The 23,845-nt window shown below is 39.9% G+C and overlaps 1 protein-coding gene across 19 annotated transcripts in view; it reads right to left on the bottom strand.

The window, feature by feature from the left end:
• lrrc7 (leucine rich repeat containing 7) overlaps positions 1-23,845 on the bottom strand; it is a 661,225-nt gene that overhangs the window by 401,585 nt on the left and 235,795 nt on the right. For 16 of the 19 annotated variants that reach the window (XM_063064200.1, XM_063064197.1, XM_063064210.1 and 13 more), the window contains exon 2: positions 9,884-9,950. The exons of the other annotated variants lie outside the window; for them this stretch is intronic. The gene's annotated coding sequence lies outside the window, so the exon portion shown is untranslated. The remainder of the gene's footprint in view (positions 1-9,883; positions 9,951-23,845) is intronic. 19 annotated transcript variants of the gene reach the window in all.

The following is a 23,845-nucleotide window of genomic DNA, read 5'->3' as shown; positions in this document are numbered from 1 at the left end:
TCTCATTAAGCCCATCACTGAACTGACAATGCTTAGGCAGTTTCTTCAATTCAGCCATGTAATCTGAAATGGACTTCCTTTCCTTTTGATTCTGTCAATGAAACCTAAAGCATTCTGAAATCAAATGTCCTTGCATTATGTTCATGATATCAGCAAAGCTCATTTCATCAGTTTGGTTCAAGCAGTTAAACTTCTAAGCAAACTGTATACTTTTCCACCTAATGCACTCAAAAACATTGACGCTCACTTTTTGTTGGCTATTTCATTTGCTTCAAAATATAAAGGCATCCGTTAGTCTTGCGAGACCATGGATCCGTGCCTGGAAGGTCTTCACTCTCCAGGGCGCAGGCCTGGGCAAGATTGTATGGAAGACCAGCAGTTGCCCATGCTGCAAGTCTCCCCTCTCCACGACACCAATGTTGTCCAAGGGAAGGGCATTAGGACCCATACAGCTTGGCACCAGAGTCGTCGCAGAGCAATGTGTGATTAAGTGCCTTGCTCAAGGACACAACACGTTCCCTTGGCTGGGGCTCAAACTCACGACCTTCAGGTTGCTAGTCCAATGCTTTAACCACTTGGCCATGTGCCCACTTCAAAATAATGTTCAATTTATTCAGTATATATCATCTAGTTATCTGTTGTGCAATCTTTCTTTCTTTTTAAATCTTTTTATTAATTTTCAAAATTATAAACACCATAACAAAGTTGATACAAAGAGATTGGAATAATCTTATTATTAATAAACATATGCAAAAAAGATTTCAAATAACATAGGTATAATAGACTTCCAAACTCATGATGAAATTAATCATAAAAAACAAAAAAATATATATTATATATACACACACACAAAGAAAACCCCCCCAAAAAAAGAAAATAAAAAAGAACTACATACTAAACCCAAAAAAAGCAAACGGAACAAAACAGGGCTAGGCCAATATCTTAAATTGAACACGTTCAGTAATGTCGTCAACTCTGCTCCTCTATTCATATATTTTAAGTTAATAAAGAAGATTCAGAAAGGTCAAATTACATCATATGAAAATGTTGCATAAAAGGTATCCAAGTTTCTTCAAATTTAACCAAAGGATCAAAAATATTACTTTAATTTTTTCTAAATTTAAACTTAATATAGTTTAGGAAAACCATTGGAATGTAGTAGGAGGATTGGTATTCTTCCAGTTCAATAAAATAGATCTTCTGGCCATTAAAGTGACAAATGCAATCATCCGACAGGCTGAAGAAGGCAAAGATCTCTGTTCTACCATTGGCAATCCAAAAATTGCTGTAATAGGATGGGGTTCTAAATCAAAACATAGTACTGTTGAGAGGACAGGACCAAAACATATGAGTTAAAATAATGTTCAATTTATTCAGTATATATCATCTAGTTATCTGTTGTGCAATCAGATGTGTTTATCTTTTTCATGTAGCCAGCATTCCTGCTCTTTTAAAAAATTTGTTATCATTATCACCTGGCACCCACTATATATGAACCCATGAATTTTGTCTGATTTCTGCCTTTTTTTTTAAACTCAACTGTCTCTCTCTCCTCCTTCCAAAGAAACATGTGCTGTGCTTCAACAAATAGGTAGTCATCTTGGGTTTGTTTTAAAACATTTTTTTGCACTGTAATATCCTGTAACTCCAGAAACTAATTGAAAGAAAGACATGGAAGCCAGGATGCAAGTGCACTTTAGTTTTTTTTCTTTAGTGAGATGCTCACACATGGTGTGGTGGCATAATGACATATGCCATTCACATATTTCTTACATGTAGCCCATAATGAATTATGTAAGCAAAGACTGCTTTTATTTAATGGCGTGTGCGTCTGTGCGTGCGTCCGCATGCATGCGTCCATCCGTGCATCTGCGTTGTTGGCAGGACGATGTCTTTTTCATGCCTTTAGAAGGCACGGAGCAAGAGCGAGAGCGAGAGCGAGAGAGAGAGAGAGAGAGAGAGAGACTGACTGACTGACTGACTGACTGTGCGGCGTGCCACTCCTCACACAGACATTTCACTTTTATCTTACGAGGTCGAGATGCAATCTCGACACTCAACCCAGCACGGATGGAAAGCGTACTCAGGAGCAGCTCTGACCAGGTTCGAACCCTGGAACCTCCATTCCAGAGTTCACTGCTGATGTCATTGGGCCACCGGCCGGCCAATAAGCAAAGAATGCTTAATCAAACAATATATTTACAACCAACATACATCAAAGTTGCTGGTGAACGCAGCAGGCCAAACAGCATCTGTAGGAAGAGGTGCAGTCGACGTTTCAGGCCGAGACCCTTCGTCAGGACTAACTGAAGGAAGGGTGAGTAAGGGATTTGAAAGCTGGAGGGGGAGGGGGAGATGCAAAATGATAGGAGAAGACAGGAGGGGGAGGGATAGAGCCGAGAGCTGGACAGGTGATAGGCAAAAGGGGATACGAGAGGATCATGGGACAGGAGGTCCGGGAAGAAAGACAAGGGGGGGGGGGTGACCCAGAGGATGGGCAAGAGGTATATTCAGAGGGACAGAGGGAGAAAAAGGAGAGTGAGACAAAGAATGTGTGCATAAAAATGAGTAACAGATGGGGTACGAGGGGGAGGTGGGGCCTTAGCGGAAGTTAGAGAAGTCGATGTTCATGCCATCAGGTTGGAGGCTACCCAGACGGAATATAAGGTGTTGTTCCTCCAACCTGAGTGTGGCTTCATCTTTACAGTAGAGGAGGCCGTGGATAGACATGTCAGAATGGGAATGGGATGTGGACTTAAAATGTGTGGCCACTGGGAGATCCTGCTTTCTCTGGCGCACAGAGTGTAGATGTTCAGCAAAGCGGTCTCCCAGTCTGCGTCGGGTCTCACCAATATATAAAAGGCCACATCGGGAGCACCGGACGCAGTATATCACCCCAGTCGACTCACAGGTTAAGTGATGCCTCACCTGGAAGGACTGTTTGGGGCCCTGAATGGTGGTAAGGGAGGAAGTGTAAGGGCATGTGTAGCACTTGTTCCACTTGCACGGATAAGTGCCAGGAGGGAGATCAGTGGGGAGGGATGGGGGGGACGAATGGACAAGGGAGTTGTGTAGGGAGCGATCCCTGCGGAATGCAGAGAGAGGCGGGGAGGGAAAGATGTGCTTAGTGGTGGGATCCCGTTGGAGGTGGCAGAAGTTACGGAGAATAATATATTGGACCCGGAGGCTGGTGGGGTGGTAGGTGAGGACCAGGGGAACCCTATTCCTAGTGGGGTGGTGGGAGGATGGAGTGAGAGCAGATGTACGTGAAATGGGGGAGATGCGTTTAAGAGCAGAGTTGATAGTGGAGGAAGGGAAGCCCCTTTCTTTAAAAAATGAAGACATCTCCCTCGTCCTAGAATGAAAAGCCTCATCCTGAGAGCAGATGCGGCGGAGACGGAGGAATTGCGAGAAGGGGATGGCGTTTTTGCAAGAGACAGGGTGAGAAGAATATATTTACAATATTACTCAAATTTTACTGAAATATTAAATCCATTACAGTACCTACAAAGAATGAAGTTAATGTAGCCAAAGAAGGAAACCATAAGCTTCTAATATTTCAAAAGTTAAAGTGAAAATGTTTCTGAGTAAAATTAAAGAATGAAATAAATCCATTATTGAAGTGGATTAAAATAGAACACTACTAAATGGATTGGCATCTGTTAACTTACAAGGAAACACTTTGGTTATAGGGTCCCTTAGCAACATTTGAAAATTTGAATTATTTCCCAAAAACAGCAAAGGTAAACTTGTTCCAAATTAACAACATAACATTCAACCCAAAAAGAAGCACACTGGGAAAATCAGTCATTCACAACTACTGACTGGATTGTAACTGCAGGACATTTGTCAAAGAATTTAGCTCGCGAGTTCAAGAACAAGCAAAAACCAACATTTGATATCATAGCCATTGAATAGAATTGCACTAGATTCTGGCCAGGCATTTGGGTATTGAAGTAGAACTTCAGGTTATCCTTCACATTTTTCAGTTTTGTTACCTGCACCTCAACCTCTTCACCTGCTATTAGATTCCACATAAAAAATAAAAGCAATGAAGAAGACATAATGTTGCTCAAGAACACAGAAGTTAGCAGTATTATCAACTGGAAATCAATGCAGACAGGAAGTGCCTTGCTGAGACCAGATGGTTTAAACAACTATGCTGATTCCATGGACTATTGTCCTTGGTAACCAGAATCATCAATCACCATCTTTTACAGGATTTGTGGTAGAGATCACGCAAAAAACCAATCGCACTATCTAGTTTTATCCCCAGTTAACCAGTGGTAGTAACACTGGAGATGATTGACTGCTTTCAGTTGCCATGCAAGGGTAGGATTCTATGAAAATGGTACCAGGTCCAAGAAGTCACTAAATACCTTTAAAAACTGGAGCCCAGACTCCCTACTATTGCATTCCATTGCCTTTACAATAAGCTGTAGAATCTTGTCAGCTTTCATGATTACTTGCTACATCTGTATAATAGTCTCAGTGGATCACAAAATAGGAGACACAGATACCTCTGCATCTCCAACCTCTACAGTCACTTACCATTGAGATTTTTTATCCCTGTCAAAATGAAGAATTTCATTTAAGTCCAACAGGACCTGGAAACTTGTCAGCCCTCAGTACCGTTTCCCTGGTAATAGTAATTTTCTCAAGTTTCTCACTCTTCCAATTTACAACTATTTTTAGAATGCTACACACATCCTCCACAGTGAAGGCTGATACAAGATACTTGTTAAATTTTCAAATATGCCAGCATCAGATTATACAGTACAGAAGCAGACCCTTCAGCTCAACTTGTCCATGCTGAACAAGTTACTCACCTGAGCTAATCCCACTTCCGAGTGCTTGGCCCATAATCTATTATAAAATAGCATGTTAATCTTTGGTTTAAAAAGTAACAACTAACCTAGCAACATCATTTATCTATTCCATGAGTGTTGTTAGTAAAGTAGATTGTATATACTTATAGAAGAGACACAAGTAAAGAGGCAATCAATGATTTTTAAATGTTTTTTGCATGTTAGAAATCTCAACAGTGGAGGTTTATTGTGCGAAAATGCTAAACTTAGTCAATTAAAGTGTAACTTCTGTGCTTAGAAATGTTACAGAGAACAATATTTGAATGGCTAAAAAATATAAGCTTTTAAATCATTTCTCAGATGTTTACAAAGTAATGACTTTTACGACAGACACAAAACTGCAATTTGAGTAATAAATATGTTGCAGCTTTAATATCCAACTTTAAAAATTCTGCCAACCAGGTCACCTATCTAAACCAATACACAGAAATACAGAAAGCCTACAGCACAATACAGGCCCTTCGGCCCACAAAGCTGTGCTGAACATGTTACTGACTATCTCAGAAATTACCTAGGGTTACCCATAGCCCTCTATTTTTCTAAGCTCCATGTACCTATCCAGGAGGCTTGTTTCCTGGCATAATTTACATATTACTATTTAATTATCTATAGTTTTATATTGCGGTATTTATACTCTATACTTGGTTGGGGCAACTGTAACGAAAATCAATTTCCCTCGGGATCAATAAAGTATGACTATGAAAGACCCTATCGTATCCGCCTTCACCACCGTCGCCGACAGCCCATTCCACGCACTCACCACTCTCTGTATACAAAACTTACCCCTGACTTCTCCTCTGTACCTACTTCCAAGCATCTTAAACCTGTGCCCTCTCGTGCTAGCCATCTCAGCCCTGGGAAAAAGCCTCTGACTTTTCACACAATCAATGCCTCTCATCATATTGTACACCTTAATCAGGTCACCTCTCATCCTCCGCCGCTCCAAGGAGAAAAGGCCAAGTTCACTCAACCTATTCTATAAAGCATGCTCCCCAATCCAGGCAACATCATTGTAAATCTCCTCTGCACCCTTTCTATGGTTTCCACATCCTTCTCATAGTGAGGTGACCAGAACTGAGCACAGTACTCCAAGTGGGGTCTGACCAAAGTCCCATAGAGCTGCAACATTACCTCTTGACTCTTAAACTCAATCCCACAATTGATGAAGGCCAATGTACTACATGCCTTCTTAACCACAGAGTCAACCTGCGCAGCAGCTTTGAGTGTCCTATGGACTCAGACCCCAAGATCCCTCTGATCCTCCACACTGCCAAGAGTCTTACCATTAATACTATATTCCGCCATCATATTTGACCTACCAAAATGAACCACCTCACACTTATCTGGGTTGAACTCCATCTGCCACTTCTCAGCCCAGTTTTGCATCCTATTGATGTTCTGCTGTAACCTCTGACAGCCCTCCACACTATCCACAACACCCCAAACCTTGTGTCATCAGCAAATTTACTAACCCATCCCTCCACTTCCTCATCCAGGTCATTTATAAAAATCACAAAGAGTAGGAGTCCCAGGACAGATCCCCAAAGCACATCACTGGTCACTGACCTCCATGCAGAATATGACCCATCTATAACTACTCTTTGCCTTCTGTGTAAAAGCTAATTCTGGATAACAAAGCAATGTCCCCTTGGATCTCATGCCTCCTTAGTTTCACAATAGGTCTAGCATGGGGTACCTTATCAAGTGCCTTGCTGAAATCCATATACACTACATCTGCTGCTCTAATACAATACAATAACAGAAGGAACCTTCAGCTATACCAAAGCATCTAAGCATATAGTGCTTAATAAAACATTGTGCATAATAAAACCAATAAAGCATTAGTGAGTTTCAAGTTCACATTTAGTTTATTGTCATTCAACTGTACACGTATATACTGCCCAAACAAAACAACAGTCCTCCGGACTAAGGTGAACAACACAGTGGACACAACTCACACACGCAACACATAACATAATATAACCACAAATAAAAAGGTGCAATTATGACACAAGTTGAAAAGTAAATAGTACAATGCTCGAGGTGCTTGATATGTAATGAGACCAAGGTGGTGACAAGGAGTTTAGTAGCATCACTGCCTGGGGGAAGAGTTCTTGTTCTAATGCTCTGGTACCTCCTGCCTGATGGTAGGGAGCAAAGAGATTGCTGGTTGGATGGGAGAGATCATTGACAATGTTAAATGCTCTGCATACACAGTGCTCCAGATAAATATCTGTGATAGTTGGGAAAAGACCCTGATAATCCTTTCAGCAGTCCTTGCAATCCCTTGCGTTCAGATGCCTTGCAACTCCCCTGCTGGACAGTGGTGCAGCAGGTCAGGTCACTCTTGATTGTGCTCCTGTAAAAATTGGTTAGTATCGGGAGTGAGTGGGAGAGTCTCACTCACCTCAATCTCTTCAGGAAGTGGAGACGCTACTGTGCTTTCTTGATTAAAGACCATGTGATATAGGAGCAGAAGTCAGCCATTCGGCCCATCAATTCTGCTCCACTATTCAATCATGGGCTGATCCAATTCTTCCAGTCATCTCCCCTCCCCTGCTTTCATCCCATACCCTTTGATGCTCTGGCTGGAGGTGGTGTTGAGAGACCAGCTGTGCCATCCATTGTGTGCACTCCCAGAAACTTGGTGCTCCCAACTCTCTCCACAGAAGAACGGCTTAAATGCAGAAAGGAACGCTCAGCCAGCACCTCCCTGGAGTCCATAATCATCTCTTTGGTTTTGTCCACATTGAGAGATTGTTGTGCTCAGACCATTCTACTAGCCACTCCGCCTCCTCTCTGTGCGCCGTCTCATTGTCATTGTCGATGAGGCCAACCACTGTTGCTCATCAGTGAAACTGTTGATTCAGGTTGAACTGGATCCTGCAGTGCCGTCGTGTGTGAACAGCAAAGGGCTGAGCTCGCAGCCCTGGGGGTGTTGATTCTCGGCGTGATGGAGCTAGAAATACTTCTGCCAACATGGACTGACTGAGGTCTTTCTGTCAGGAAGTCAAGATCTATTACAGAGAAAGGCGTTGAGATTCAATGATAGTTCATGTAATAAACTAAGGGTATCTTAACTGTAAAAGCCTCAATGTGTCATTATTTTGATTCTGAGAAGGCAAAGAGTTTAATTTACTTTCTACATTTGCTAACCTTTGTATTACTTCTAAAGATAATGACAATCTTTAAGTTTAAATTGAAAAAAATCTCCCCAAGTCTGACTTTATCATTAACATGAGGGCTGAAGTGCATATCTAATCAGAAGTTTAATTGTGTCATGCTGCACTACAAATATGGATATGAAATGGATAAATCAACAGGAAAACAATGTTTCAAAAAAGTTGATAATATGCTGTGCAAGTTCAGAAGCATATCATATCCCAGGCTTTTGTCTACCTACAATAAGTTATAAGCAGTGACCATTGGCAAACCATTTTATAGAAAACATCACAAATAAGTCTACATTTGCCTCTCCATCCATCCTTTTTCTCATGTTTGAATATGCCTGTTTTATAACCTTTTCCAGTTCTAATTATCAACTTGAACCACAGATATTGCTCAACCTCTGAGTACTTCCAACAAATTTTTGGGTTTTTTTGTTTCAGATTCCTAACATCTGCAGTTTTTCTTTGCTTTTCAATTCCCTTCTTCATCAACAGCAATATGAAGCCAATTCTACCTCTGCTCCAACTGAGATCAGAAAGCTTAACATAGAAGAGAAATTGATATTATTTTCCTTAGGAAATTATGAATGGGCCTTTATGAATTGTTGCATAATATGTAGTTTGAGAATGGCCTTTCATCATAGCACTGAATGACCTTAAATGTCAAGTTAAAGGTCTGGGTGTAGGATTGGATGAAGACCCATGAAGCCCATTGTTGAAAAAGTATTTCAATTGAATCTGCAGTATAGGTAAGATCAGGCTTTAAATCTACATCAACCACATAAATGTTGCATTTACTTCAAGTATGTCTGTAAGGACTTTTTAAAAACACATTCTCATAAAGCATTATGTTAACTTCTCAGATCCCTCTGCTTTTACGATTATTTCTGATTAAACTGTATTTAAGATGACAGTATGAGCTAGTTAATTAGCATGTACAACCATTTCAAAACCATCCTTTTAAATTAATCACTGATTTTGCTTATTTTAATTCTGCTGCTTCACATTTAGATTCAGTGGGTTATGTAGGAGATCCAAAACACTATCTGAATATAAATTTTCATTAAATCAATAGATATAATTTGAATAAAACAAATAATAATGTTAATGTCTACAATCCAATGGCATGAACACTTTCTCCAAATTTGAGGGAACCTACTCCTTTTTTCCCTCTCACCTCTTCATTTATTCAGTTACTCCTACACATCTCCTAACACCTCCTTTGTCTGGTTCCATGCACTTTCTTTCTTTTCAGATACCATCACGTAGTCCTTAGCTGTCTTCATCTATCACCTCTCAGTTCCTGACACCAATCCCACTCCCCCTCCCCATCCAACTCTCACTCTCCTCAGCTGGATCCACCCTTTACCTACTACCCTTCCCTCCATTTTTTATATCCTGGCTATCTCCCCTCAACTATTCAGGCCAGATAAAGGCCTTGACATGAAACATCTTCTATCTCCCATCAGAAATGTTGCCTGACCCACCTAGCTCCCCCAGTAGGTTGTTTTTTTAGCTCCAGATTTCAGAAGCTGCAGCCTCCATTCATAAACTACAATTTTCATTTTTTAATTATTTATGGCAAAGGATACTAAACAAAGAAGGACCTGATTTCCTGGATTTGCACAGGATTAATAAATGTCAACCAGTGTAAGAATACTACAATTATTTGCAGTGATTATGCAGTATTTGTATCTAATTATGTAAATAAGTCTGGTAGTCAGAGAATGTATCACAAGCATATATGATGTATGATATGAACATAGCATGTAGGGAGTTTCTGATGTTGGATTTAAACACCTTTGTTTCAAGCTCCCCCAAACTGTAACCATTGTCAGAAGAACTTACCAGCACTGCAGCAGCATCCAAGATCCACCTTAGGATACATTATAAATGGCGACGAGGATTGGAGAAACTAAAGAAAAAAAAAATCAGGGAAAAAAATCAGCATTTCGCCTTTTAAAGAAGTGTTCTTAACTCATGGACTGAAAACTGTGCAGCTGCATGGAAAAATGTTAAGAAACTGCAGAAATGAGTTCTGAATGTTTAGCCTACTGGTTATAACATCATTAAGTGGATTCTGTGCGGGTCCCAGGGATCAGGTCAGAGGGAGGCAAAGAAAACTCATGAAAACTGCCTATAATTATGAAGCAGCTGTAATGATTCTTAAAGCTGTACCCACCAATTTTGATTCAAAATTAAAGCAAGAAAGATTGTTCATGTCTGCATAGAGAGGAATAAATTGAGAGTAAATGTGCAAATGCACAAGAAGCCCAAATACGGCAGCACTGTTTTAGCACGAAATGAAAGAAAATCAAGCCCAAGCATATGTAGACTTCACAGACATCTTGGGAATGAGCGTATAATCAAAGTATATAAATAACTGGCATCCTTGAAGTAGACAATGGAGATTTTTTTTCAAGGCAAATAATATTCTTGAGTTGCTAGACATTGCTGAACATACACAGGCATTGAATGTGTGGTGAGGAAAAGGAATGAAGCAATATTACTTAATAGAAATCAATTCCACAGTGTATTACAACACATTCTCCAACTTAATAACTTCACACAAAGGCAGGGTTTCATTTGCGAAGGTGGATCAGAGATTGGAAGAATTCTTCAACTGACAGTAATTTGTGGGTCGAACTGCTATAAACTCATACACAAATTCAAAAGCTAGGGGAACCACGAGTGATTATCTAACAGTACTCAAAGATTTATCAAGGTACTGTAACCATGATTTTTTTTTAGGTTGTGCTTTCAGAATATCACATGCTGTCCAAGGGAATCCAGTTGAAACCTTTAAGTACAAAAGAGCCTTTAGTTTGATTTGGCATACAGGATTGCCATTCACTTGGACATAATCACCAAGAATGTCAAGTAATTCTCTCTAAAGCTAGCTGCAGGGTAGAGTCAAGTGGGTTGAGATGAGTGAGGGAACCAAAGATTGCCAGTCATTGCTCGAAGCTTAGATTTATTTATCCCCACTGTTTCCTATCAGATAACAAATTCACAATGGACGTCAGCATATGATCCCTACTTCCCTGTGCAACTTGTTGAATAACCACTCAAGTGAGTCTTATCAATCTGTTCCCAAAATCCCAGATGCAGTACATCTACTGATTACAATTTTTATGCTGCTAATCACACTCCCGAAGAATGTCTGCAGACTACCTTTCACTGATCTATGTTGTCTCAACTCAATCCTGTTCTTCTATGAGGTATTCTATCATTGCAAATTATAGATTCTAGCATTTCCAGTGCCACAGATGCAAGGTTAACATATTGGTAGATTTGCCATTTTCTCATTCCCTTGTTGCTTAAATAATGGAGTCATAGTAAGGACACTTCAATCTACAGGAACAAATGCTGAACCTCCAGAACTTTGGAAGATGAGAACCAGAGCATTCACTACCTCTAAAGTTGTCTCCTTTAAAATTCCAGGATGGAAATAATAGGGTCCTGGAATTATTAACTTTTAAGTTCACCAATATCTCTCATTTTTATAACAATGAACTTCTTTAGTTTTTTTTATTGATAGACCCCTGATCCACTAATATATTTGACAGGTTTTGTGCATCTTTTTCCATGAAGACAGACACAAAATAATTGTCTAATTCCTCTGGCATTTCCTTATTCCACAATAAATGTCTACTTGTCCCTGTCCATAAGGTGACCACAGCTTCCCTCACTTTTGCTTTTTATTTTGACATACAAACTCTTAAGCTTACCTTCCCAATCTAGCTCCAAACTAAGTTCTGTGCCTTGCACATGCATCAAAGTCACCCCAGCTGCTGCTTCAGCTTCAGAATATGGAGCTCAACTGGGATGAGTTTCTCAAGATACAGTCACCTGGACCCACAGAAATATTACCACTTCCTACATGTCCTAACTGAATTTCCAGACCGAATTTCTTAACTGTACTTCAACTGAAGTTAAGTGTCGTCATTAAGGTTAATAAGCTTATTGTTCCCAGTATGCAGGAGAAATGTGTAAGTTCATTTTCTGGCTAGTCAACACTTACACCACCAATGCCAAATCTATTTCATCTTGGCAATAATAGCTGAAAATATTTTCTCTAGGTATGTACTGGGTGTTATATGAACAAAGGACAAAGCTGTCAAACTGCTGATTCCTTTGCTTAGAAATCAGAGTAAAAATTACTGTCATCATCACTAGAAAGAGGTCCAATAAAGGCAATTGATGTAGATGCATTTTGTTGAAACTTTATCATTTTAACCACACAGATGGTGAAAATAAAACTAATGGGATTAAACTGGAAAATCACAATAATGCACATTGGACTTGCCCACAGCCACAGCAAAAATCATTGCCAACATTCTTCTCAACCATTTCTTTCCAGTGGCTGTGAAGCTGTTTCTTAAATGTACGGACTTTGTTCATCTTAAGGTACAGTCATCACAGCCTACATGGCACAACTCCAAGAAAAATTAAAGGAGTTGGAACTGGAATTGGTTTACTATAGTCATATAGTGAAAAGCTTATCTTACACACTGTTCATGCAGATCAAATCACATACAGTGCAGAAATAGAACAAGTAAAACAATAACAATGCAGGATAAAGTGTAACAGCTACATGGAAATTGCAGTGCAGGTAAACAGAAAAGTGCAACATAATGAGGTGGATTGTGGGCTCCACAGTCCATCTTAACGTACTAGGGAACAATTTAATATTCTTATAACAGTGTGGCAAAAGCTGTCCTGCTATGTGCTTCCAGGATTTTGAATCTCCTGTCCAATAGAGAGAATGTCCAGGGTGGGTGAGGTCTTTGATTGTGTAGGATCTTTACTGAGGCGGCGAGAAATATAGACAGAGTTCATGGTGGGGAAGCTGGTTATCTTGATGTGTTGAACTGTATCTACAACTAGCTGCAGTTTTGTTGTGGTCACATTTAGAGCAGATGCCAAATGAAGCCATAATACATCCAGATAGGATGCTTTCTACAGTGCATAAAAAGTTGGTACAAGTAAACGGGGACATGCCGATTTCTTTAGCCCTCTGAGAAAGTAGGGGGATTTAAGAGCTTAATTGGCCATGGTACCTATGGGGTTAGACCAGGACAGACGATTGTTGGTGTTCGCTCCTTGGAACTTGAAGTTTCAACCTCAACACCATTAATGCAGGCACAGGCATGTGCACTACTCCGATTCCTGAAGTTAATAACTAACTCTTTAGTTTTACTGACATCAAGAGAAAGGTTGCTGTCATGACACCATGTTACTAAGTTCGCTATCTCCTTTGATACTCCAAATCATAATTATTTGAGATAAGGCCCACGACAGCGGTATCATCTGCTTACTTGCAGATGGAGTTAGAACAGAATTTGGCCACACAGTCATGAGTGTACATGGAGCAAAGTAAAGGGCCAAGGACACAACCATGTGGAGCACTAGTGTTGAGAGTAATTGTGACAGAGGTGTGGCTGCCTATCCTTACTGACTGTGGTCTGTTAGTCAGAAAGTTAATGATCCAGTTTCAGAGTGAAGCATTGATTGCCAGGGTCTGGAGTTTGGTGATGTATTTCCTTGGAATTATAGCATTGAAGGTGGAGCTGTAATCAAATTTTCAACCTCACTAAAGCTTTCCTTTATTAATGGGAAGGTACTGTGAAACACATTCTCAAATCTGTGTTTCTTCAATAATTTGTTTCCATTTTACATTTCCCCCATGTTGACAAAGCAAGCTTTGAAATTAACTTTACAACAGAGCCAACTTTCACTGAAGACCAGTGTTACACAAGGTTATATCATTACCCCAACACTTCTTTGAAATATTCTTTTGTCATGTCACATTTCATCTCCATAAAACTTCAAACAAACCACAACACCTCCAAAAACAAAAAGTGTGAGCAGAGCTAATGACCAAACTACCGTGAACTTGCTCAATCTATGATGACATGTATAAAGCTCAGCTCTCAGCAAACTTGGATTTGTGCACACAGAGGCTATGATCCAGGTCATTGTCAATTTTTGTTTACTGACATACTGTATATGTGAGGAAGAATTTTACAAGTATCCACTAACATCCTGCCCCTGAGACTTATGGAAAACATACAGTAGCTACCTCTTAGCAAAGATACTAGTCACTTAAGATGATGTTTATAAGACCATGAAACCATAAGACACATGAGCAGAATTAGGCCATTCAGCCCATCGAGTCTGCTCTGCCATTTAACCATGGCTGATTTATTATCCCTCTCAAACCCATTCTCCAACCTGCTCTCCATAACCTTTGATGCCCTCACTAATAAAGAACCTACCATCGTCCACTTTACATTAACCAATGTGATTAAGCTAAATTTATCACCATTTTAATTTGACAAAAAGGGCTTTTGACAATCAGGATTTCAGTCCTGGCACAGAATGTAAAGTAATTTTAAGTAAGGAACAAGCATCGGTTAGGTCACCAAAGTTCTGTGTATATTTCTGAAACAGGGCCACGGCATTTTTCTTTTGACTTTCCAGGAAGAGATTCCTTGGCAGACAAATGATTTTTAACACAATGCCCATTTTCTTTTTAATTAGTGAACTTCAGTAATTTTTTTACAACATAAAATGAAGTATCCAAAGCAAAATTTTTATAATTGACTGAAACATAAATATCTTGGAGAAAATTGCATCCACCATAGATTCATACCAATATAAACTGATTAGACCAAATTATGTGCTTCAATGATGTAATCACTGACTAGTCTTCAAATTAAGTTTTTTTTTCCCCAAACAGCTTTCAGCAAAATATAATAGATTTAATGCACATGTGCCTTCTAATAACAGCACTGATTCCAAAAAATTAAAAACTTATTTATAATCAGAATCACTTTTGTAAAACATCAATTTACTTTCCAGATAAATCACTAAATCTACAATCTTTAGGAAGCTATGATTATAGACAAACAAAGCAGAGATGTGCCTCTGAACTAATCACAGAGGGTCACAGTTACATGGAACCAGCTTCCAGAGAAAGTGGAGTGGCAGATACAATATATTTGGACAGGTACTTTGACAGGAAAGCAGTAAAGGTTACAGGCATAATGTGGACAAATGGGATTAATGTAGATGTGCATCACAGTCAGTAGGGATGTGTCGGACCAAAGGGCTTGTTTCTGTGCAGTACGACTCTGTATGTCCTAACTCCACGCCTGGTATCACAGCATAGAGGAAGGGTCTCCAGTGCACTTCCTCAGATATTCACCTGAGTTTTGAAATTGAGGAAAAGTGATGTCCAACAATTTGGCTTAGATAAAAACAGTGTGCAAATATGAATTCCCCATCATTTGAATCATAAACACTCCATAGCAGAATTGGGAAATCGATATCGAGTGGGCAAAATTGCACCCTGCAGTTGTGCACAATATAACAAAAAATACTTAAAGAAAATAAATGCTTTCATGTACAGGTTTACACTACAAAAACCAAAAGTAATCTTACCATCTATGCTATACATCAATATCAATAATATTTTAAAATATGCTTACATAGGCAGAACACTTTCTAAATAATTTCTGAAATCAGCAAGACTCACTTCTGCTTCAATTCTACTGAGACATTCTATTGTCACATCTAAAAAAACAACCTTGTAATTTTCTTAAAATCAACAGTTACCCTTCATCTAAAGAAATCACTATTTTGTGCTCCTAGTCAGTGGAAGATTTGAAGAATGAAAAAATATTAATCTGTGGCTGCACAAAATCATTTTTGTGAGGAAAAAGGTTTTAAAAGACAGTACCTGTCAATTTAAAATAAATATACCTGTACATTTTTTAAAATGTTATTGAGCTCTGCTTAAATATAATTATATGAACTTCTGCATGGGCTGATTTATTGTCCTGGCTTCAGTCAACCATAATGCTGTCATAGATGCATCTGAGACACAGTTAGGTACACTCTCAACACTTCCAGGGTTACAAAATTAGTACTCAGAATTCTCTGTGAAAATGAATATGTAGTGGATATTCACTTCCTGGGCTAGGGGCTCTCATGTTTGTCCAGCTCAACTTTCTAAACACAGCACTGACATCTTCAACATCTCCCTGAGCAGCACCATCATTCCTACGTGCTTCAAGGCCGCCACCATCGTCCCTGTGCCAAAGAAGTCTTCAATGTCCTGCCTCAATGATTACCGTCCCGTTGCACTCACATCCATCATCATGAAGTGTTTCGAGAGGCTCATCATGAGACACATCAAGTCCCTGCTGTCCCCCTCACCAGACCCCCTATGTTCACGTACCATCCCAACTGTTCAACAGACAATGCCATTGCCATCACCCTCCACCTGGCCTTAACCCACCTGGACAAAAAAGACACGTACGTTCGAATGTTGTTCATAGATTTCATTCAGCATTCAGTACAATCATTTCTCAGAAACTGATCGGAAAGCTGATCCTACTGGGCCTGAACACCTCCCTCTGCAACTGGATCCTAGACTTCCTGACTGGGAGACCTCAGTCAGTCCGGATTGGAAGCAGCATCTCCAACACCATCACACTGAGCACGGGGCCCCCCCCTCCAGGGCTGTGTGCTCAGTCCACTGCTGTTCACTCTGCTGACCCACGACTGTGCTGCAACACACAGCTCCAACCACATCATCAAGTTCGCCGATGACACGACCGTGGTGGGTCTCATCAGCAAGAACAACGAGTCAGCGTACAGAGAGGAGGTGCAGCGGCTAACGGACTGGTGCAGAGCCAACAACTTGTCTCTGAATGTGAACAAAACAAAAGAGATGGCTGTTGACTTCAGGAGGACATGGACCGACCACTCTCTGCTGAACATCAACAACTCCTCCGTAGAGATCGTTAAGAATTTTTTCTATGAATCTGGGGAAAGCTCCTGGCCCTGATGGGTTTACCGTTGAATTTTATAAATGTTTTGCTTCTTTATTGATTCCTTGGCTCTATAAGGTTTTTGAGGCTTCTTTGAAACTTGGTAAACTTCCGGAATCTTTTAATAGAGCATCAATTTCTTTAATACTAAAGAAGGATAAAGACCCTGCTCAATGTGCATCTTATAGACCAATATCTTTATTAAATGTTGATTCTAAAGTTTTTTCTAAGTTATTAGCAAATAGACTAGAAAAAGTACTTCCTTCTATTATTTCGGAAGACCAAACGGGTTTTATTAAAGGTCGTTACTCTTTTTATAATATTCGTACATTGTTAAATATCGTTTATACTCCCTCACAAAATGTTCCTGAGTGTGTTATTTCTTTAGATGCCGAGAAAGCTTTTGATAGAGTAGAATGGCCTTATTTATTTAAGGTGCTTGAAATGTTTAATTTTAGCTTGAAATTTATATCCTGGATTAAACTGTTATATCACTCCCCTGTAGCCTCGGTTCGTACTAACTCCTTAAACTCACCTTTTTTTCCTCTCTTTCGTGGTACTCGACAAGGCTGTCCTCTTAGTCCCCTATTATTTGATATTGCATTAGAACCTCTTGCAATTGCTATTCGAGAATCTTCAAATATTACTGGGATAACTCGGGGATTAAAGTCCCATAAATTATCACTCTATGCTGATGATTTACTTTTATATATTTCTAATCCTGAGAGATCCATTCCTGCTGTTTTAGAGTTATTAGCACAATTTGGTCTTTTCTCAGGTTATAAATTAAATCTTAGTAAGAGTGAACTTTTTCCGATTAATAAACATCTTCCCTTAAATTATAAATTTCCATTTAAATTGATTAATAATTACTTTTCATATCTTGGGATTAAAATTACTTGTAAACATAAAGATTTATTTAAGACTAACTTTTTACCATTAATAGACCATATTACTCAACTTTCATCTAAATGGTTTCCCTTATATTTAACTTTGATTGGTCGTATTAATGCAGTTAAGATGTTTTTTTTGCCAAAATTTTTATATGTGTTTCAGGCATTACCAATTTTCGTTCCTAAATCTTTTTTTGATAAAGTTGACTCTAAAATTTCTTCATTTATTTGGCAGAATAAGAATCCGAGACTGGGTAAAATACATTTACAGAAAGCTAAGAGAGATGGAGGTTTAGCATTACCTAACTTTAGATTTTATTATTGGGCTATTAATATTCGACATATGAAATTTTGGTTACTTGACCGGGACATACTATCTATTCCTAAATGGGTAGCATTGGAATTACAATCTGTTCAGGGTTATACACTTGGTTTTATTTTAGGTTCCTCTCTTCCTTTTGATTCGAAACGCCTTAAGCAGGTCTCTAACCCGATAGTTAAATATGCTTTGCGCATTTGGTTTCAATTCAGAAAATTTTTTGATCTTAATCAATTCGGGTTAGCGATTCCTATTTTAGGCAACATATTTTTTCCTCCCTCTTTTACGGATCGCGCTTTTCAAACTTGGAAGACTAAGGGTATTTTACGGTTTTTGGATTTATTTTTAGATGGTTCCCTTATGTCTTTTGAACAATTATCTAATAAATATAACTTATCAAGAATACATTTTTTTAGATATTTACAAGTTAGAAATTTCCTAAGTACTATACTTTCTTCCTTTCCAATGCTTCCTCCTATATATATTTTAGATTCGATAATTAACCTTAATCCATGTCAGAAAGGTGCATCGGCTATGATTTATAATATTATTATGAAACTTAGGAAAGCTCCATTTGATAAGATTAGGGTAGATTGGGAACAGGAATTGGGGCTTACCATTTCTGTGGATGATTGGGGGCAGATTTTACAATTAGTTAATACTTCCTCTATTTGTGCTAAACATTCCCTAATTCAATTTAAAGTGGTTCATAGAGCACATATGTCCAAAGATAAGTTAGCGCGTTTTTACTCGCATATTAATCCTTTCTGTGATAGATGTTCGGGGCAGATAGCCTCTTTAACTCATATGTTTTGGTCTTGCCCTACTTTGGAAACTTTTTGGAGAGATATTTTCAATATTATTTCTAAGGTATTAAATATAGATATCTCTCCTCACCCTATTACTGCTATCTTTGGACTACCTAAAATTTCTAGTAATCTTTCCCCTTCAGCCCGTAGAATGATTGCATTTCTTACTTTAATGGCGAAAAGATGTATTTTACAACATTGGAAAGAGCTTAATGCTCCAACTACCTTTTTTTGGTTTTCTCAGACGATTTTATGTTTGAATCTGGAGAAAATTAGAAGTAACCTTTATGATTCTTCATTTAAATTTGAACAGATTTGGGGACCTTTTATTCGATATTTTCATTTAATGTAATATTTACCCTTCTTGTTTTTTTTTTCACTGTTTTAATGGAGGTCGGGATTGAGGACGTGATTTTAAGTTTAACTCTGTTTGGTTTCAAGTTAGCCCATTGCTTTGCTTTGCTTTTAGGTAGTTGCACGGTGGGTTTTTTTTTGGGGGGTTTTTTTTTCTTTTTTTTTCCATTGATATATATAAAATCTAGTATACTATTATGTTATCTTGGTTTCTTATGCTTAAATTACATTGTTTGTAGTATTTTCTTTTTGGTATTGTTATCTTTTGGAATTTTATTGTACTTTAACATTGTATTAATGTTTATATGGCTTACCTTTTTTGTATACTTACTCAATAAAAAGATTTAAAAAGAAAAGAAAGAGATCGTTAAGAGCACCAAATTTCTTGGTATTCACCTGGTGGAGAATCTCACCTGGTCTCTCAACACCAGCTCCATAGCAAAGAAAGCCCAGCAGCGTCTCTACTTTCTGCAAAGGCTGAGAAAAATCCATCTCCCACCCCAGCCCCCATCCTCACCACATTCTAGTGAGGCTGTACTGAGAGCATCCTGAGCAGCTGCATCATGGCCTGGTTCGGAAATTGTACCATCTCAATTGCAAGACCCTGCAGCGGATAGTGAGGTCAGCTGAGAAGATCATTGGGGTCTCTCTTCCTGCCATCACAGACATTTACACCACACGCTGCATCCGTAAAGCAAACAGCATTATAAAGGACCCCACGCACCCTTCATACAAACTCTTCTCCCTCCTGCCATCTGGAGAAAGGCACCAAAGCATTCGGGCTCTCATGACCAAACTATGTAACAGTTTCTTCCCCCAAGCCATCAGACTCCTCAATGCCCAGAGCCTGGACTGACACCAACCTACTATACCCTCTACTGTGCCTATTGTCTTGTTTATTATTTATTATTATTTTTTGTAGTGCCTGCACTGTTTTGTGCACTTCATGCAGTCCTGGATAGGTCTGTAGTCTAGTGTAGTTTTTGTGTTTTTTCTTACGTAGTTCAGTGTAGTTTTTGTATTGTTTCATGTAGCACCATGGTCCTGGAAAACATTGTCTCATTTTTACTATGTTCTGTACCAGCAGTTATGGTAGAAATGACAATAAAAAGTGACGACTTGACTTGAGCTGCCACTTGTAAGATCAAACAATTGTACGTAAACTTCCAACTAATATTGTTTAGCTCTCTCACTCTGACAACAAAGACACTTATGCCAGAATCCTGTACATTGATTTCAGTTCAGCGTTCAATACCATCATCCCGCAGAGACTAATGGAGAAACTGTCGCTGCTTGGCCTTAACACTGCCATGTGCCGCTGGATTCTGGATTTCTTGACAGAGAGACCACAGTCGGTCCGTGTTGGCAGGAACATCTCTGACTCCATCACACTGAGCACTGGATTCCCACAAGGCTGTGTGCTTAGCCCATTGTTGTTTACACTGCTCACACATGACTGTGCAGCCAGATTCAAGGAGGACCTGATCATTAAATTTGCAGACGATACCACAGTGATGGGGCTCATCAGCAAAAATTATGAAACAATGTACAGGGAGGAGGTCAAACGCCTAGAGAGTTGGTGCAGGGATAACAACTTAATGCTTAACGTCACCAAAACCAAGGAGATGATCATTGATTTCAGACGGTCTCAGCCTGAGCACACACCCCTCAGCATCAGTGGCTCCACCGTGGAGAGAGTGGAAAACATCAAGTTCCTTGGGGTGGAGATCTCGGACAATCTCACTTGGTCCAGGAACACCACTGGGATTGTGAATCGGGCCCAGCAGAGATTGCACTTTCTGAGGGAGCTTAAACAAGCATCACTCCCCACTAACATCTTAACTACATTCTACAGAGGCGTGGTTGAGAGTGTGCTGACCTTTTGCATCACAACCTGGTACTCCAGCTGCAGTGCTGTTGACAAAAAAGCCTTGCAGAGGGTGGTTAGGAGAGCAGAGAAGGTTACTGGGGTCTCCCTACCTTCTGTTCAAGACCTCTTTCAGAGTCAATGCCTCCAGAAGACACGGTACATCATTAAAGACCCCTCACACCCTCTCCATGAATTGTTTGTTCTTCTACCATTAGGCAAACGTTACAGGAGCATCAAAACTAAAACCACAAGACTACTAAACAGCTTCCTCCCACAGGCAGTCAGACTGCTAAATAGCTGCTCTACCTGACTCTGCTTTGGACACTTATAACTTGATTTTAACTGACATGTGGCTGTTGTGTTTCTGCGTTTGTTATATTATGATCGCACTGCTCCTGGGAAACGCTGTCTCATTCTGCCCTGCAGAGCTGACGTACGGTTAGAATGAAGTTTTTTGAATCTTTTGAATCGTTTTTGAATCTTCTACTTATAAACGGGAACCAGTCTTCAGTTCTTAACAGATAAATGGAAAGCAGTAATCAGTTTGAAGTTAAAACAAGCACTGCCTACAGAGATGCATTTGTAAGCAAGCTTTGTCTATGGAGCAGATGCTAGCCCACAACAGCCACTTTATTGCTGCTCAGTAGGTGCTGTAATCAACAATACATTATTTAATTTGGCTTGCTAACACTAACCAAATTGTTTAGTTCAAGGAAGCTCACAGACCAAATAGACAACATCTTTTAGCATATCAAATATCAGATGTGTTTATAGTTGGAAGGTTTATGTACTCAAGGAAGTTAGATTCACAACATTGTTTGGGGAGGGAGGCGCGTTGAGCCATGAGCAAGTAGGACACACCCTCCTGTAGCTCCGGCAGATTTGATATTAAAACTTCATTTACACAAAGTCAATTTGAGGATTAGGGTGGCAAATGAAGGGGAGGTGCTCTTCAATACATACCAGAAGGAGAAAGAGTGAAGGAGTGCACTACAAAATGCCGAGAAGAGGAACGGCTAAGGTAGAGATGAGCGAAGAAACGGGCTCAATTGACACCTCGGAGCTCACGAGTGAGGGTCACGTGGAACCACGTGCACAGAGTATGGACAACAATGCGGTGTCGGTGGCCATAGAGTCGTTACATGCAGAGCTAAGGTGAAGTCAGACATTTGTAAGAAAATTGAAGAAAAAGTTGCAGAGGTAGCAGTCTCTTTGAGAAGTGAAATTGCTGTGTTGGAAGCGGAAAGTGATGCTGCAATTACCGCATTGAAGGCCCAGCTGAATACACAGGATCAAACTCTGAAAGAGATAGCAGAGTCAGCTAATGGAGCTTCGGACATAGTTGTGGAGCTGGAAAGCAAGGTGAAACAACTTTGTGGGCAAGTTGAACAACTTTCTGAAATATGCCTGGATTTAGAGGGGCGTTTGAAACGACAGAATCTGAGAATTGCGGGCCTACGAGAGGGGCAGGAAAATGGGCAGAAGACAAGAGGTTTCGCGGCACAGATGCCAAAAGAAGTTCTAAACCTGGAAGAAGCTCCGGTGATAGACCGAGCACATAGAGCACTTCGGACCCGCCCGGGGGACGACGAGCCGCCACGACACCTGATCGTGAGGATCCATTACTGCCATGTGTTTGAAGATATAATGTGGAAGGCGATAGGTACCAAGAATCTACAATATCAAGGACAAAGGATTCAGATCTTCAGAGATGTTCCATCCACGGTGGCTAAACGACATGCAGCTTTCACACTGGTCAGGAGGTTGCTGCGGGATAGACCCGGACTCAAGTTTGGCCTCCTCTATCCCGCTAAACTACGAGTGACAATTAATGGAACCGAGGTGGTGTTTACAGATCCAGAAGAAGCTCGCTGGTATACAGAACATCATTTTGGAAATGCTGACAAGTGACTGCGCACAGTGAGAAAAAACCCCTTACAGAATAAAGATGCCCCAAGTAAAACTCTGCGGTAGGCAATTGTGAACATTTCGAACATTAATGAGGCCCTGTCTCTAATTCCTATAGAAAACAGGATTCTTTGAGTTACAGTGGCATGCAAAAGTTTGGGCACCCCGGTCAAAATTTCTGTTACTGTGAATAGCTAAGTAAAAAATGAACTGATTTCCAAAGGGTATAAAGTGAAAGATGGCACATTTCTTTAATATTTTAAGCAAGAAAAGTTCTATTCAAAAAGTTCAAAGGAACATCTAAACAAGCCTGGTGCATTTTGGAATCAAGTCCTGTGGACTGCTGAAGTTAAAATAGAACTTTTTGGCTGCAATGAGCAAAGGTATCTTTGGAGAGAAAAGGGTGCAGAATTTCATGAAACGAACCCCTCTCCAACTGTTAAGCACGGGGGTGGATCGATCATGCTTTGGGCTTGTGTTGCAGCCAGTGGCACGGGAAACATTTACTGGTAGAGGGAAGAATTAATTCAATCAAATACCAGCAAATTCTGGAAGCAAACAACACACCATCTGTAAAAAAGCCAAAGATGAAAAGGGCAAACACGAGGAAATCTGCAGATGCTGGAATTTCAAGCAACACACATAAAAGTTGCTGGTGAACGCAGCAGGCCAGGCAGCATCTCTAGGAAGAGGTACAGTCGACGTTTCAGGCCGAGACCCTACATCAGGACTAAATGAAAGAAGAGCTAGTAAGAGATTTGAAAGTGGGAGGGAGAGCGGGAGATCCAAAATGATAGGAGAAGACAGGAGGGGG

This window comes from Mobula hypostoma, chromosome 12 (genome assembly GCF_963921235.1).
Source record: "Mobula hypostoma chromosome 12, sMobHyp1.1, whole genome shotgun sequence".
NCBI classification, from domain to species: domain Eukaryota; kingdom Metazoa; phylum Chordata; class Chondrichthyes; order Myliobatiformes; family Myliobatidae; genus Mobula; species Mobula hypostoma.
The sequence above is the reverse complement of the archived record's forward strand: the minus strand, read 5'-3'. Positions and strand labels throughout refer to the sequence as shown.